The sequence below is a fragment of the Capricornis sumatraensis genome, chromosome 11 (genome assembly GCF_032405125.1).
Source record: "Capricornis sumatraensis isolate serow.1 chromosome 11, serow.2, whole genome shotgun sequence".
Lineage (NCBI taxonomy): Eukaryota > Metazoa > Chordata > Mammalia > Artiodactyla > Bovidae > Capricornis > Capricornis sumatraensis.
The window spans coordinates 39,005,433-39,020,010 of NC_091079.1; positions in this window are offsets into that span (position 1 = coordinate 39,005,433).

A 14,578-nucleotide genomic window follows, 5' to 3' on the forward strand; every position below is an offset into this window, starting at 1 on the left:
GCTGATGGGTGTCAGAGCTCTGAGATAAGAAGGGAAAGTCCTACTGAATGAAGGATCTTTACTCCTTTGGTTTCCATCAAGGCACAGATAGAAGCAAGTTTCTTACTTTAACTTCTGGGGAAGTTTCTGGGTGCCCTGGGACACACACATGGGGGATGCTCTGAACTGAGGGGGAGAAGAACATGTTCTCCATGATTCTATGAGAATTCTTCATTTCTTGTCTAGTTTAATGTTATTTTAAAATAGTGCTTGTGGTTTAATCATTCTTTTTCTTGAGATCTTGCTACCAGATTTAAAAAATCTGCTGCTACGAGCCAAGATAATTTGCTCATGTAATTGTTTTTGAAACATATCTTATGCAAGACATTTTGTGCTGGTGAAGCTGAGCTGTGTATCTGCTGACTTGTGGCCAGGCACCAGGAAGGACCCCAGCTGATGAGCAAAGTTGCACCCTTGCCAGGGCTGGATCTCAGGCCATGTGGCCGTCCTCATGACTCAGAGGAGGTGGGACTCGAAGCTAGTGGGCGGAGGGGCTGGCGGCCTGCCGACTCTCCGCTGCTGAGATAAGCAGTTCCTCTCTGGCTGGCAACATGTGTCCCTAGTCCCCAGGGAGGGGGCCCAGCTTCCTCTCCAGCGGCCCCCCTCCTCCTGCCCCATTGCTTGAAGGCTGTTCCCTGGAAGAAGCGTTGTCCACCCTGGGCTTCTGCTGCGAAACACACTGGGGCTTCAATCTGGAGAAGGGACAAAGGGACTGAGGCCGGGGAGGCGCCTGCAGACCCATCTCAGTTTATGATACCCACGTTCTTGGAGCTGTGAATCCAGCAAAAGGCAGGGTTGGGGGGGAAGATATTTTAATCAGAATACCATCAGGTTGAAAACAATGTTCAGCAAGTGTGGCCACAGTGTGCTTGAAGTCCGTGGCTGGTACGAACTTGTGAGAAAAACTGGTTCCTGTTTCTTTTTCTTATAACTCAGCAGCGAGGACCGTGTAGGCCGCCGGCGATCAGAAATAAATGTCTAACTTGGATTTTACACAATTGGGCCCTGCTCCACAGCACACTGCCTGCCCACTGGCTAGCCCGAGTCCTGCAAGCACAGCACAGGGGTGCCGACCGGAGATAGCTCTGGGGTTCCTCCAGGGCCGCCCTGGGAACCTGCTGGTTTGCAGGACCCCTGGTTAGCCAGCAGCCTCTCTTGCTGCCTGTTCACTGTATTCTAGAACAAAAGTGCATCTAGTTTCTTTTTTTTTTCCTGGGGCATTTTATTCTTTTATTCCTTCTGCTTCCCCTCTTTCTTTCTCTTGTTTTTACAATCTCCTTGTAATGACTAATTGGCAGTGTTTCCCGGCTTTTTTTATGTTTCTCTTGCTCTGGTTACAAGTCGTACTAACCCAGCAGTATCCACAGGGACCAATAGACAGCCAACATTCCCAGTGATATACTGCGCTCCCTGTTCTTTAAAGTGTAGCACATTTACAGGGAAATGCACACGGCGCGGGGGCCCACTCCCGGGGTCGCTGGCGTCGCGCTCGAGGTCCCTGCTCTCCGCCCCGTGGGTGCGCCCCTCCCCCACAGCCCCTCCCTTCGCGCCCCGTCCCTGTGCCTCCCCCAGCTCCCCCTTTCCGCTCACCCCCTCTCCTGCGACCTCTCCCCGCATGGCCCCTGCCCGCGCACTCCCCCATGCAACCACCGCCTAGGCCCCCTCCCCGCGCGCCCCCCTCCGAGCGCCCCTTCCCCGTGCGCCCCCGCGGTCCCTCCTCCGCGCGCCGCGGTCCCTCCTCCTCTCGCCGCCTCTGTGCGCCCGCGGGGCCGCCTCGGTGCCCGTTTACTGCGCGCGGCAGCCACTCTGGAGCCGGCGCACATCTGGATGGAGTCAGGCCCAGCGCCCGGGCCGGCGCCCAGCCAGTCCCCACCCGCTGGATTTCCTGATGTAAACAGAGCAAGAACACAGCAACTCTGCTGAATGTGTCACGCGGCGCTCTTTATCTGCTTGGGGTCAAGACGGCGACTTAGAAAAACAGAAGCGTTGCTTTGAATTTAAACAGCTAAGAGCCAGAGCCGAGACTGGTCTGCAGGGGGGAGGGCGAAGGCCTCCAGACCCACCTCCCGCTTTTGTGCCTACTTGTTCCACTTTATGGTAATTTGGGGGCTAATTTCATTATCTGCAGCCGAATTGGAAACAAGATGCTGTTTCTGCTAACGGTGCTGAAGGCGTGTGTGAGTTTCTGTGCAGTGGGTAGAACCTTCCACCCCGCCGCCCCCGCCGCCCCCAGCCGCCCCCGCCGCTCTCAAAGCGCGTTCTGACGCTGATTCTCGCAGCCGGAAGCCTCCTGCCCTGTTTCTGAGAGGGCCGCATCGCTCTCTGTCACGGAGCGCCGGCCAGGAGCGCCTTTCCTTCCTGGGTTCCCAGAGGGGCCCAGGCCGGGGCTGGAGGGTAGACTTCCGACCCCGCTCGGCGGGTGGACGTGCTTCCTCGGCCGGTTCTGGCCCCGTCGTCGGCGCCCCGGTGCCTGCCCGGGCCCCCGTCTTTCCCTGGAGCTGGTGGTTCCTTCTCTCCTCTGGCAGGGAATAAGGGCTTAAGGATTTGGGGTTCTAAATATTCATTAGCTAGAAACCAGCCAGCTATAAACCATGACAAAGTCATTTTGAAAAGATGGTAAAGAGGGAAAATAGAAAATGATGGCGGAGCTTGTGTTGTCTTCACCAACAATTAATACGAAGTGTAGGCGGTTTCCACCTCAGTCCCAAACTGTTTCAGCCGGCGGGTCTGGAGATCTGGCCGGGGGCGTTGTCCTGGCCAGGGTTCCCTGGCCCCGAAGCCGGGACTTTTTTTTTTTTTTTTTTTTCAAAAGTCCTTAAGTGGAACTGAGAAGGAGCTGCGCTGGTCTGAGGGCAGGCTGACTGGGGCCGGTAGCGTTTCCGCAGAGCAGCTTCCTGGGGAGTTTTGCCTAAACGTTTGAGGTCAATGGGCCCAGGCGGTGGCTGGACGTCAGGGCGCTGGAATGTTGAGGAGCCTCGGATGCATCGCAGTGCTTTGAATAGGCTACGAGGGCACTGTTTCCTCCCACAGACTGTATCTTGATGAATTTGCCAGAAATTGGGCCAAGACTCACAGAGAAGACTGAGGTCCAATTTGGCGAGTTGGCTGTTAGTGGCTGTGCTTGGTGGTTTGGTTAAGAAGATGGAGCCAAAACCCAGAGTGAGAATGAGGTTCCTTTAGAGCTGCCAGAGGCAGACGTAAGGTTCGGTTCGTCTGATTCGCCCCACCCTGTGCTCTCTTTACCCTTTGAAACGTTGATGGCAGGATTCGGCAGTGGCTTCCTGTGATGGAGGGGTCCTGCCTTTCAGAGGTCTGGCTGCGAGTGCGGGACCTCTCAGTTTATTCATAAAACAATTGCTTCTTCCTTTTCACACATTAGATTTTTACCGAAGTTTCAGGGGACAGGCAGGAGGTTCCAAAGAGAAGAGACCAACATGGCCCCTTGCTTACTTACTTATTCCAGCCTCAGTTTGCTTATCTCTAACGGATAAGGAAATCTTCTCCAGGTTAGCGGATTTTACGGTCGGTGATGCGTGTGAGGTCACTGCCCGTTAACCAGGGTTACTACACAGGGGTTTGTAAGAAAGGCTTTTATGTTGCAGTTGGGTTTAGTGGTTCTGAATTTTTGTTAGTTTCTATCTGTTATAGACACGAGGACTTGGGAAGACTTTCTGATCTCACGTCCTCCATTCCATACACTCACCTTGCGTTTTCCAGGAGCTCCTTGATTTAATGATGGAACAAAGCATTTGAAATCAGGAGCTCACCACATTTTCCTGCTGTGCTCAGGAGCCAGCAGGAACCTGTGTGTGTGCATGCGCATGTGTGTGTGTGCTCAACACTGGCCCTATCACAGCTGTTTTACTTTAATTGAAACTTTTATTAAGGAGGCTGCAGATTCATATGTGGTTGAGAGGGCTGTGTACTCTTTACCCAGTTTCCCCCAATGGTAACATTTTGCAAAGCCACAGAAGGATGCTCAGCCAGGACATTGATATTGACACGACTCACTCACCTCAATCCGATGACTTGCACTCAGTGTGTGTCTGTTTGTTCCACACATAGCTGTATCCATGTGTGGGTCGTGTGGACACCACTGCAGTCCAGACACTAACTAAAACAGTTCCACCAACACAGGGTCCCTCTGTGGCCTTTTGTGGCCACATGCCCCCCTCCTTCCGTCCCAGTTCTTGGCAACCACCAATCTGTCCTCTGTTTCTAAAATTCCAGCCTATGCGTGATCCTTTGGGGACTGTTTTTCTTGCTTAGCATAATTCTTTGGAGATTCATCCAAACTGTTACATGTATTAGCAGTTTGTTCCTTTTTATTGCTGACAAATATTCCATGGTATGACTGTTCTGCGGTTTTTATCCATTCACCTGCTGAATGACATCTGGGCTGATTCTAGTTTTAGGCTATTACAAGTAAACCTGCCTTATTATTTGTGTACAGGTTTCTATGTGAATGTTAGTTTTCATTTCTCTGGTATAAATGTCCAGAAGGACCGTTGATAATTTGTATGGTAGTTTAATGGTTAGTTTCAAAGAAACTGCTGAACTGTCCTCAAGACTGGCTGTGCCATTTTACCGTCCAACTAGCGATGTATGAATGACCCAGTTTCTCCACATCCTGGCCAACCGTTTAGTGTTCTGGTAAGTGTATAGTGGCCTCATTGAGGCTTAAATGTTCATTTCCTTAATGCTTAATGATGTTGACTATTTCCCCCTCATGCTTGTTTGCCGTGTATGTATGTTCTTCAGTGAAATATCACTATGCTTCGTGCTCATTTTCCGATTGCATTATTTTTTGTTACTGTTAAGTTTTGAAAGTTCTTTCCATATTCTAGATACTGGTCCTTTGTCACATGCTGGATTTGCCAACACCTCTTCTCCATCTGAAGCTCATCTTTTCATTCTCTTCACATAGACTTTCACAGAGCAAAAGGTTTTAATTTTGATGAGGTCCAATGTATCGAATTTTCCTTGTATGGCAGTGCTTTTGGTGTCAAGTCTAAGAACTCGTTGTTTAACCTTAGAGCCTGAGGATTTCTTCTATGTGCTTTTTATGAGAGGTTTGTAGTCGTACATTTTACACTCAAGTCTATGATCTAGTTTGAATTAACTTATATATAAGATGTGTAAGGTGAGTCCCTCCCCTCCTGTTCAGTTTCATCAGAACCACTTCTTGAGAGGGCTTGCTTTCCTTCTCGGAGTCACTTCTGCACCTTTGTCAAACCTCAGCTGAGAATATTCATCTGGCTCTGTTTCTGGGCTCTTCTGTTCCTTAGATAAATGTATCTGTCCCACTGTCTCCCAGTACGACTCTTTGTGATTACTGTAGCTGTGTTATATGACTTGACGTCAGATTAACTATTTCCTCCCACCTTACTCTTCTTTTTCAAGTGATTTTACCTTTGTTTTAGAATTAACTTGTCTATCTACAAAAAGTGTTGCTAAATTTGGATAGGAATTGAGTTAAACCTACAGATTCATTTGGGACTTGACATTTTTATGATGTTGAATTTTCCAGTCCATGAATGTGGTATGCCTCAATGTTTGTTTGTCTTTCATTAGCAGACACGTAATTTTTAGCATACACTTTCTGTACATGTTTTGTTACGTGTATATAAAAGTATTATGTTTTCTTTGCAGTGATTACAAATGGTTATTTGTTTTGAATTTAGTAATTTAATGTTCATTGTTAGTATGTAGAAATGTTATTGATTTTTGTGAGCTGATCTTGTATCTTGTGACCTTGCTATACTTACTTTTTGCTTCTAGGATTTTTTTCTTTGTAGATTCTTTTGGACTTTTACAACAGACAATCATGTCATCTACAAATATAGTTTAACTTCTTCCTAATATCTTTTCAGAACTTCCAGTGCCATATTGAATGACAGAGGTAGAGCCTTGCCTTGTTCTTGATTTTAGTGGGAAAGCACACATTCTTTCACCATGAAGCATGATTGTAGCTGTAGATGCTAGATGCTCTTTGTCAAGTTGAGATCATTTCCCTCTCTTGCTGATTTCCCTTTATTATTATTTTTTTAATCATAAATGAGTGCAGTGTGTTAGTTGCTCTCTTGTGTCTAGCTCTTTGTGTGATGCCACGGACTGTAGCCTACCAAACTCCTCTGTCCATGGGATTCTCCAAGCAAAGATACTGGAGTGGGTTGCCATTCCCTTCTCCAGGGAATCTTCCTGAGCCAGGGATCGAAAGTCGGTCTCTTGCAGGCACGTTTTTTTTTTACCATCTGAGCCACCAGGGAAGCCCTAAATGAGAGTAACGTTTTATCAAATGCTTTCTCTGCGTCAAATAATAGGATTGTTTTCTTTTGGTTATTGATATAAAGGAACTAAAAAGCCTCTGGATGACAGTGAAAGAGGAGAGTGAAAAAGTTGGCTTAAAGCTCAACACTCAGAAACCAAAGATCATGGCATCTGGTCCCATCACTTCATGGGAAATAGATGGGGAAACAGTGCCAGACTTTATTTTTGGGGGCTCCAAAATCACTGCAGATGGTGATTGCAGCCATGAAATTAAAAGACGCTTACTCCTTGGAAGGAAAGTCATGACCAACCTAGATAGCATATTGAAAAGCAGAGACATTGCTTTGCCTACAAAGGTCCGTCTAGTCAAGGCTATGGTTTTGCCAGTGGTCATGTATGGATGTGAGAGTTGGACTGTGAAGAAAGCTGAGTGCCAAAAAATTGATGCTTTTGACCTGTGGTGCTGGAGAAGACTCTTGAGAGTCTCTTGGACTGCAAGGAGATCCATCCTGTCCATTCTAAAGGAGATCAGTCCTGGGTGTTCATTGGAAGGACTGATGCTAAAACTGAAACTCCAGTACTTTGGCCACGTCATGTGAAGAGTTGACTCATTGGAAAAGATTCTGATGCTGAAAGGGATTGGGGGCAGGAAGAGAAGGGGACAACAGAGGATGAGATGGCTGGATGGCATTACTGACTCGATGGACGTGAGTTTGGGTGAACTCTGGGAGTTAGTGATGGACAGGGAGGCCTGGCGTGCTGCGATTCATGGGGTCACAAAGAGTCGGACATGGCTGAGTGACTGAACTGAACTGAACTGATGGTAGAATATATTGATTGATTTTCAAATACTGACTAGTCTTGCATATTTGGAATAATCCCAGTTGGACCCTTTGTATCGTTCTTTGTATACACTATTGGGTTTAATTTGCTGATATTTTATGAGGATTTTGTGTCTAGGTTCATTAGTTATATTAATCTATAGTCTTATTTTATATCACTGTCTTTGTCTAGTTTTGGTTTCAAGATAGTACTGACATCAGAAAGTGAGTTGGAAGTGTTTCTGCCTTTTTCCTTATCTGGAAGAGATTATATAAGATTAGCTTTAAACTTTTCTCTTGTAATTTTCTTTGATCTGAAGTCTACATTATTAGCTATTAGTAGCATTATTACTCCTTTTTAAAAAAAAATAATGTTTATATATTTATTTCCGTATTTTTTGCTTTCAACATGCCTGTGTCATTACATAAGAAGAGAGGTTGTTTTGGTAAAAGCAGTGTACATTTGGAGCATGTTTATTTTTCCAGTCTGTTAATCTGTATCTTTTGGTTAGTGCATTTGGACAATTTGCATTTAAGGTGGTTTCCAGGTATGTTAGTGCTTAAAAGGACTGTTTTATTATTTGTTTTCTCCAGCTCTTGATCCTGTATTTCTTTGCCTTTTTCCTGGTATATTAGCACTACTTTAGGATTCCCAAAGTGATTGATCATTATTTTAGTGTACGTCTAAAGGTTTTGTAGTGGATGCTCTGGGTACCCAGATATACATATGTGACTTATAACACTTAACTGGTATCAATATTTTACTATTTTCAGGAGTGAAAACTTCACATCCATTTAGTTGTTTTTTCCTTCCTTGCTTTTAAATAATTTGTTCTTATGAATTAGAACGTGTTATGATTTCTGTTTTATCATTGAATATAATTGATAAAGCTTGAGAAAAGGATGGTCTGTTGTGTGTGCCCATTTCTAATCTTTCTGTTGCTCCTTCTTCCTTCCCACTTCTTTCTTCTATCATTCCCTGTCTGCTTGAAGGAACTTGTTTAGTAGATCTTTAAGGGTAGGCCTGTTGTTCAGTTGCTAAGTCATGTCTGACTGTTTTCGACCCCATGGACCACTATTAACTGATTCATGAATGTTTCCCTTTCTGCGAAGTTTGTTTGAACTTGGTACCGTGCTTGCTTGTTTAGCATCCAGGCCTTTTTCATAGTGGCAAAAACATGCTTCTGGGTGGGTGCCTTCACTTTCATATTACAGTTCTGTTTTAATTTAATGACCCGACACCCTGGGGCTATGCTGGTTGTGTTACCTGCCCTTCCCAGCAATATCGATGTTCAGAGAAGATTAACTGGAAATTTGCTGTGAGTTTCAATCTATTGTTTCAAAAGAAATTGCTTTTAAAAAGTCACTGATCAGACTCCTCTTTGCCATTCAGGGAAAGAACTGAAGAAAAATAAGTGCATTTGTGTTAAGAATTACCCTTTGCGGTGTCTACTGAATAGCTTTTAGGATAGAATTCATTTACCCTCCCCAGTTTTTACTTTAGAATTAATTTTCAGTTATACAAGAGTCTTGAAGTAGATGATGCTTTTGGTTAAGCAATTCATGGGTCAGTGACCTGTTAAGTGATTTGTCTCTGAATCTTCAGTTACTTCAGTAACATTTCTGCCTATTCTGCTGCTGCTGCTGCTAAGTCCCTTCAGTCGTGTCTGACTCTGTGCGATCGCATAGACGGCAGCCCACCTGGCTCCCCCGTCCCTGGGATTCTCCAGGCATGAACACTGGAGTGGGTTGCCATTTCCTTCTCCAATGCATGAAAGTGAGAAGCCTATTTAAACTAGTTAGTTCTTCTCTGAACTATAAAATTGCTGTAAATGAATGTTGCTTTTTACTCATATGAATGGAACCTGCCTTAAAACCCTCAACTGGTATCCACAAGGTGATGACCTGCTCGCGTGCACAAGACTCCAGACACTGTCTCTATAAATGTATTTTATTTTAAAAAAGCTGGGGACTTTTTCACTTATGGAGTTGTTTCTATGTTATTGAAAGAAAATTCAGAGTAAGGCATTTCTTGAAAAACTAATGCTGGAACTGTATTACTGATCTAGATAACTTCCCAAATAACTCAAAATATTTTACAATATTTCTTTACCTGCCTTTTTTTCCCCACTAGAAAAATCAAGGCCATTGATCCTACAGAGAGACACCTCAGAGATCTCATGGGTTTGGTTCTAGGCATCGCAATGAAGCAAATACCATGATACAACGAGGTACCCACGTGTTTCGGTTTCCCAGTGAACATAAAAGTTGTTTATTCTATATTGTAGTCTATTAAGTGTGCAACACTAGTATGTCTGAAAGAACAATGTGTGTAGCTAACATACCTTCTTGCTAAAAAATGCTCACCATCAACTGACGATACAGAGTAGCTTTAAATCTTCAATTTGGAAAAAACAGCATCTTCCTTCTTGGCACAAAAAAAGTGCACTCGGGGTTCTTTCATTCAGGTGGGACACGCCCCTAACCTGGACATTCCATCTCAATGGTGCCGACATACCGCTGTGAATATCAAAGGGATACGGGAGAACCAAGAAAAGTGATTTAGAGCTGGCTGTCTAATGATACTGGACGGTGGCTGTTGTGAGAGGCTTAGTTGGCCAGACAAGGGGCCTGAGGTCAGATTAGAGATGGAAGATGTGTGTTAACTTGGCCTTGAGGCCCCAGACAATGAGGAAGAAGTCCCATGGGTCAATTTCTGGGTGTATCTCTGTCAAAAGATATTTTTCATGAAAAGGTAAAAGCGAGATTCTTGTAGTGATGTACATCAACCCATGTTGAAGATTTTGTCTTACTCTTTAACCACGGAGGGAACCAGGCGGGTGTTAAAAATGGTCCAAAGGAAAGGTGAAAAGCACAAGTTTATTTGGAGTAAGTTTGTGTAGGGAAAACTGATTTTTCTATAGGAACAGTGAACTCTACTGAAATTCCACAGGACAACTGCTGTTTGCATACCCATCCTTCTCCGCAGTGTATGAAGAGATGTAAAATAGCTGGCTGACAGTGAGCCAGGTGAAAAGTCAGGCTGTTTGGAGGAGTGAGCTGTGGACTTGCAGCATTGTCATCAAAGAACATATTTTCCTCTCCTGTCGGGGTTCATTCTGCTGCTTTACACACATCACCACCGCACATCCCACCCCACGCCACCCCACCCCCCAAAAAGTGAATTGAACCAGAGAAGGGAGCACAAGACAATCCTTCTGCTCCCTGGGAACGAACCAAACAAGTGAATATACATATTACATTGGAATGTGAGTTACAGCGGAGTGGGCATTCCGTTCTCAGTTATGCCATTTTATCGCTCTGCCAGCGAAACTCCTTCAAGCCCAGTGAGTTACTGAGTGAATCCTGCCTGGTGCAGGAAGATAGAATCTGCCAATCAGAAAGTAACAAAGAAGGAGATAAAAGAAAGTGAGCGACTGAACTGAAAAGAAAGTAACAGAAGTAGATAAAAGAGTCAGCGTCACATCCTGCAGAAGAGGAGTATGGACCGCAGCAACTCGCCTTCTGATTGCAGTCTTTCAGCCTCCTCTCAGAACCGTGTCCCGCTGGCCCCTGTGGACAGTGGGGGAGGTGGACGCCCGCAGTGGAGGCAGGGACTTCACTCTCTGGCTTTGCCGCCAACAAGCCATGAGTCTGGGCAACTGGCGGCTCGCTAAAGACAGGTCAGACGGGTCATCTCTGAAAGGGGGCATGTTCTGCCCCCCTGGTGGATTCAGAATGTCTTTCCTAAGCACCAGTGAGAACTAAACAAGGCCACAGATGTAAAGCTCGGACATGAGATGCCCGGTAGATGATGTCAGGGCCTCCCGGTTACTGTTGTTACTAGTGACTCAGCGGCTTCCCACGGGGCCTGTGGCCGGGAGGAGAGAGGATGCTCATCCCGCCCCTCCCGCGGGTGCCCTGCTGCGCTTGAGCAGGGGACGGGGAAGGGCCCTTGGGGGTCTGTTTGGGACCATTTACTGGAGGAAGATGTGGCCCGCCTATTGGTGACCGAAGCCTTGTAAACACTCCTGTAGCCCGAGAGACGGGGGAACGTGTGACTCCTGGATCGTCCGTTGTCGTCACGACGAGATGACATGTCGATTTCATTTCGGACTCTTCTGAAGGAGACTGAGCCGAGCAGTTGGGGCCTGGAGGCTGGTGGAAAGGTGAGTGGGGCAACCCTGGCTCCCCTGCGTCCGTAGGACTCAGGGTAGCGTCTCGTGGCCAAGCACGGAGAAGCCCCGGGCGGCCGAGAACAAGCCTCCTGCTCATCCCGGCCTGGCTAGGCGAGCTCGCGGGGAGGCAGAAGGGCAGCTGGTCCTCGGGGTGTCCCTGGGGAGCTGGCAACACCCCTGTTTCCATGTGTCCCACCGAGGCTTGGGGCCAAACCTGAGTAGGAAGTGCTTCTCCCCTTTGGGCTGCAGCCCAGCCTGTGGTCAGAGATACTGCTCCTGGTGTGAAGGACACACAGCTGTGGTTTCTGGACCTGGTGGCCTTGGGATGAGGGCTGATGGGAGAGTGGGGGTGCCTGGGCTGGCGGGGTGGGCAGAGCCCCGTGTCTATCTGGAAGGAGGGCTGTCCCAGCAAGGCAACCCTGGATTTAAACTCGGGGACCAAGGTCCAGCTGTGGTCACCTGCTTGGGTGTCCTTTCTAGTGAACCCTGCTCTGCATGCTTGGCCCTTCTCTCTTCAGTTTCCTCGTGTGTAGAGGGGGTTGACATTGGGAAAGATTGAAAGCAAAAGGAGAAGCGGGTGGCAGAGCGTGAGATGCTTAGGTAGCATCACTAACTCAATGAATATGAATTTGAACAAACTCCAAGAGACAGTGAAGGAGAGAGGAACCTAGTATGCTGTAGTCCCTGGGGTCGCAAAGGGTTGGACATGACTTAGTGACCGAGCAACAGCAACAGCTGAGACAGTGAACTGAGCCTGGTGAGCGTGTGGGTCCTGGGTATGGACTGAGCCCCTCACTGCCTGACCCCACCGAAACAAGGAACTGGGGGAAAATTTGTGAAATTATCTGGCACTGAGCAAGTGCTCAATGAAAGTAAATTAATTTTTTTGACTTTGCCAATGCCCAGTGTTGATATGAGTTCTTCTAGAAATTCAGTTCTGAATTCCTAATAAATAGTATGTTTATCATCTTTATCTATTGTATTGTTGTTCAGTTGCCCAGTTGTGTCCAACTCTGCAACCCCGTGGACTGCAGCATGCCAGGCTTCCCTGTCCCCCACTATTTCCTGGAGTTTGCCCAAGTTCATGTCCATTGCATCGGTGATGCCATCCAGCCATCTCACCTATCATATCATTTGTAAATTACTAACAACTGGTTCTTCCTTGAGAACCCCTGCCTGTGCTCTGCCCAGACACAGAGCTGGAGCCGGCACACCTTTGTGCTCCTCCTGATTGCAGAGCGTGGTTTTATTTTTCCAGGAATGTCTTGCTCAAGCAAATGGCCTGACTGTTCCTACCAGGAACTTCCGTGGAAGCATCCACACTCACACCAAGAGTCAAACATCGCTTACTGAAAAGGCTGGTTCTCTGGGCTGTGCAGTCAGTCAGGGTCCTCACTGGCCCTGCTCCCCCACCCTCAGCTCCGGCCTGTCAGCTGGTCGAGTCTGCGGCGTTTGGAGCAGGTTTGATGTACTCTCCACATGCTGGATGGTTCAGAGAAGTTGCGAGATCTAGAATTTGAAAAAGTCTGCATTTTGTGTTTTACGTCTTAAACTATTGTTGCAGTTCTGGATTAAGATTTATATATTTGAAAATATTTCAGCTTCTTGAGCTCCTTCTAAAGTAATTGCAGCATTTTTTTCCAAAGTTCAACATATACCTATTCTGTTTTCTAAGAAGTAGCCTCTGGCCATTGACTGGCCACTGACGGATGAATCCCTCATGGTCTGTGGTCCTCACAGCCCCTGGCAGGGTGTTGTCTTCAGTCGCATCTGGAGACCCTGCCCTCTGGACAAAGGCCTCCTTGGACAGGACGGGCCAGCCCTCCCGTCTCCTCTGCCTCCTCCACAGATGTGTCCTGGGCCCGGGTCTCCAGGGGCCACAGGCTGCCAGCCCTGGGCAGTCAGAAGCTCTATGGGCTGGTCGGGGTCTCCTTTCCTGGCCTCCAGCGGCCCCCTTGCTGACGCCCTTTCTACCTGGTGGCGGTGAGGCTGTGAGCCTCAGCCCCCAAAGGGAGGGAGGGCACCCTCTCCTGTTTGAGAGCATTCTCAGGCTTCTCGAGGCTTCCTCAGGAAGCACCGTGGCTACGGCCCTTTCTTGGGCTGGTGGCCTTGGGCAGGGTGTGCAGGTGTCCAGTCCCCCCTGCCTGTAGTCAGGAAGTTTCCCTGAGGAGGTCCTCAGCGAGGTCGCCCAGTCCTTCTCCTCGTGGCTTCTCTCAGGGAAACGCTGCATTTTGGTGTCAGAGAACCTGTGCTGGTTCCCCTGAGTCCTCCGGGGAGGGGGGACTGGGATCCTGGGTGTCCGCCTGAGGTGACCTGGTTTCAGGAAATATGTTCAGCTCAAGTGGCCTTTCTTACAACTGTGAAGGCATTCACGTGCCCTTCCTGCCTCTCTCTGTCTGTCTCTCTGACTCTGTCTCTCTCGGCCTCTCTCTCTCTGTCTCTTTCTCTGTCTCCCTGTTCTCTCTCTGTCTCTGTCTCCCCGTTCATCTCTGTCCCTGTGTGCCCTGGAGGCCATTATTGGGAACTCTGCTCAAGGGCCATCTGAGTCTTAGGAAAGCAGGCCCTTCTCAACCGTCCAGAGCCTCATCTGGGTCACATAACTTTTCGTTGGGTCTTGGCCAGAGATCACTTTTATTGGGAATAAGTTATTACTGCTAAGTACTGCTTTCCTAATCCTTGTGGATATTTAAGAATCTTCATCAGAAGCAAGTGGGCACCGGTAACTTTTGGTCTTTTCTAAATAAAATAACTTTGTGCAGGTGTAGCAAGAATTTATTTCAATATCAGGACAAGCTTTCATTGTGTTATTTACAGTTCATTTATTTGCAGGTGATGGCTGGCAGGGGCGTGTTGCTAAGTCATGTATGGAAAATATCCCCATGTTTCAGGACAGAGGTGATTTCCACACTTAGGGTGGCAGAGTCAGGAGTTTGGAGATGGGGTGCCCCCAGTGGTCTTCTCTGGGCTCCAGGGGGTGCGATTCGGGGCCATGTGAGTAATCCAGGTGTGACCTTATATCGCAGAGGGTGCGTTCACCCAGCGAAAACAAATCTCTGTTTGGGGAACATCCTAAGTTATAGAAACCCCGTGACATTGAAAGAGAATAAAAATTCTTTAAAAGTCTTAAATGGAAATATATTTCTTCCAAATAATGTTGCATGATGTCATCTAAACATTTTGGTTCGGGTTGTTCTTTGTGATGGAATTAACTTTATTTTTTAAAATTAGTGGTTTTCTTTGGATCCCCTTCTGCCAGTTCATGGTATCATC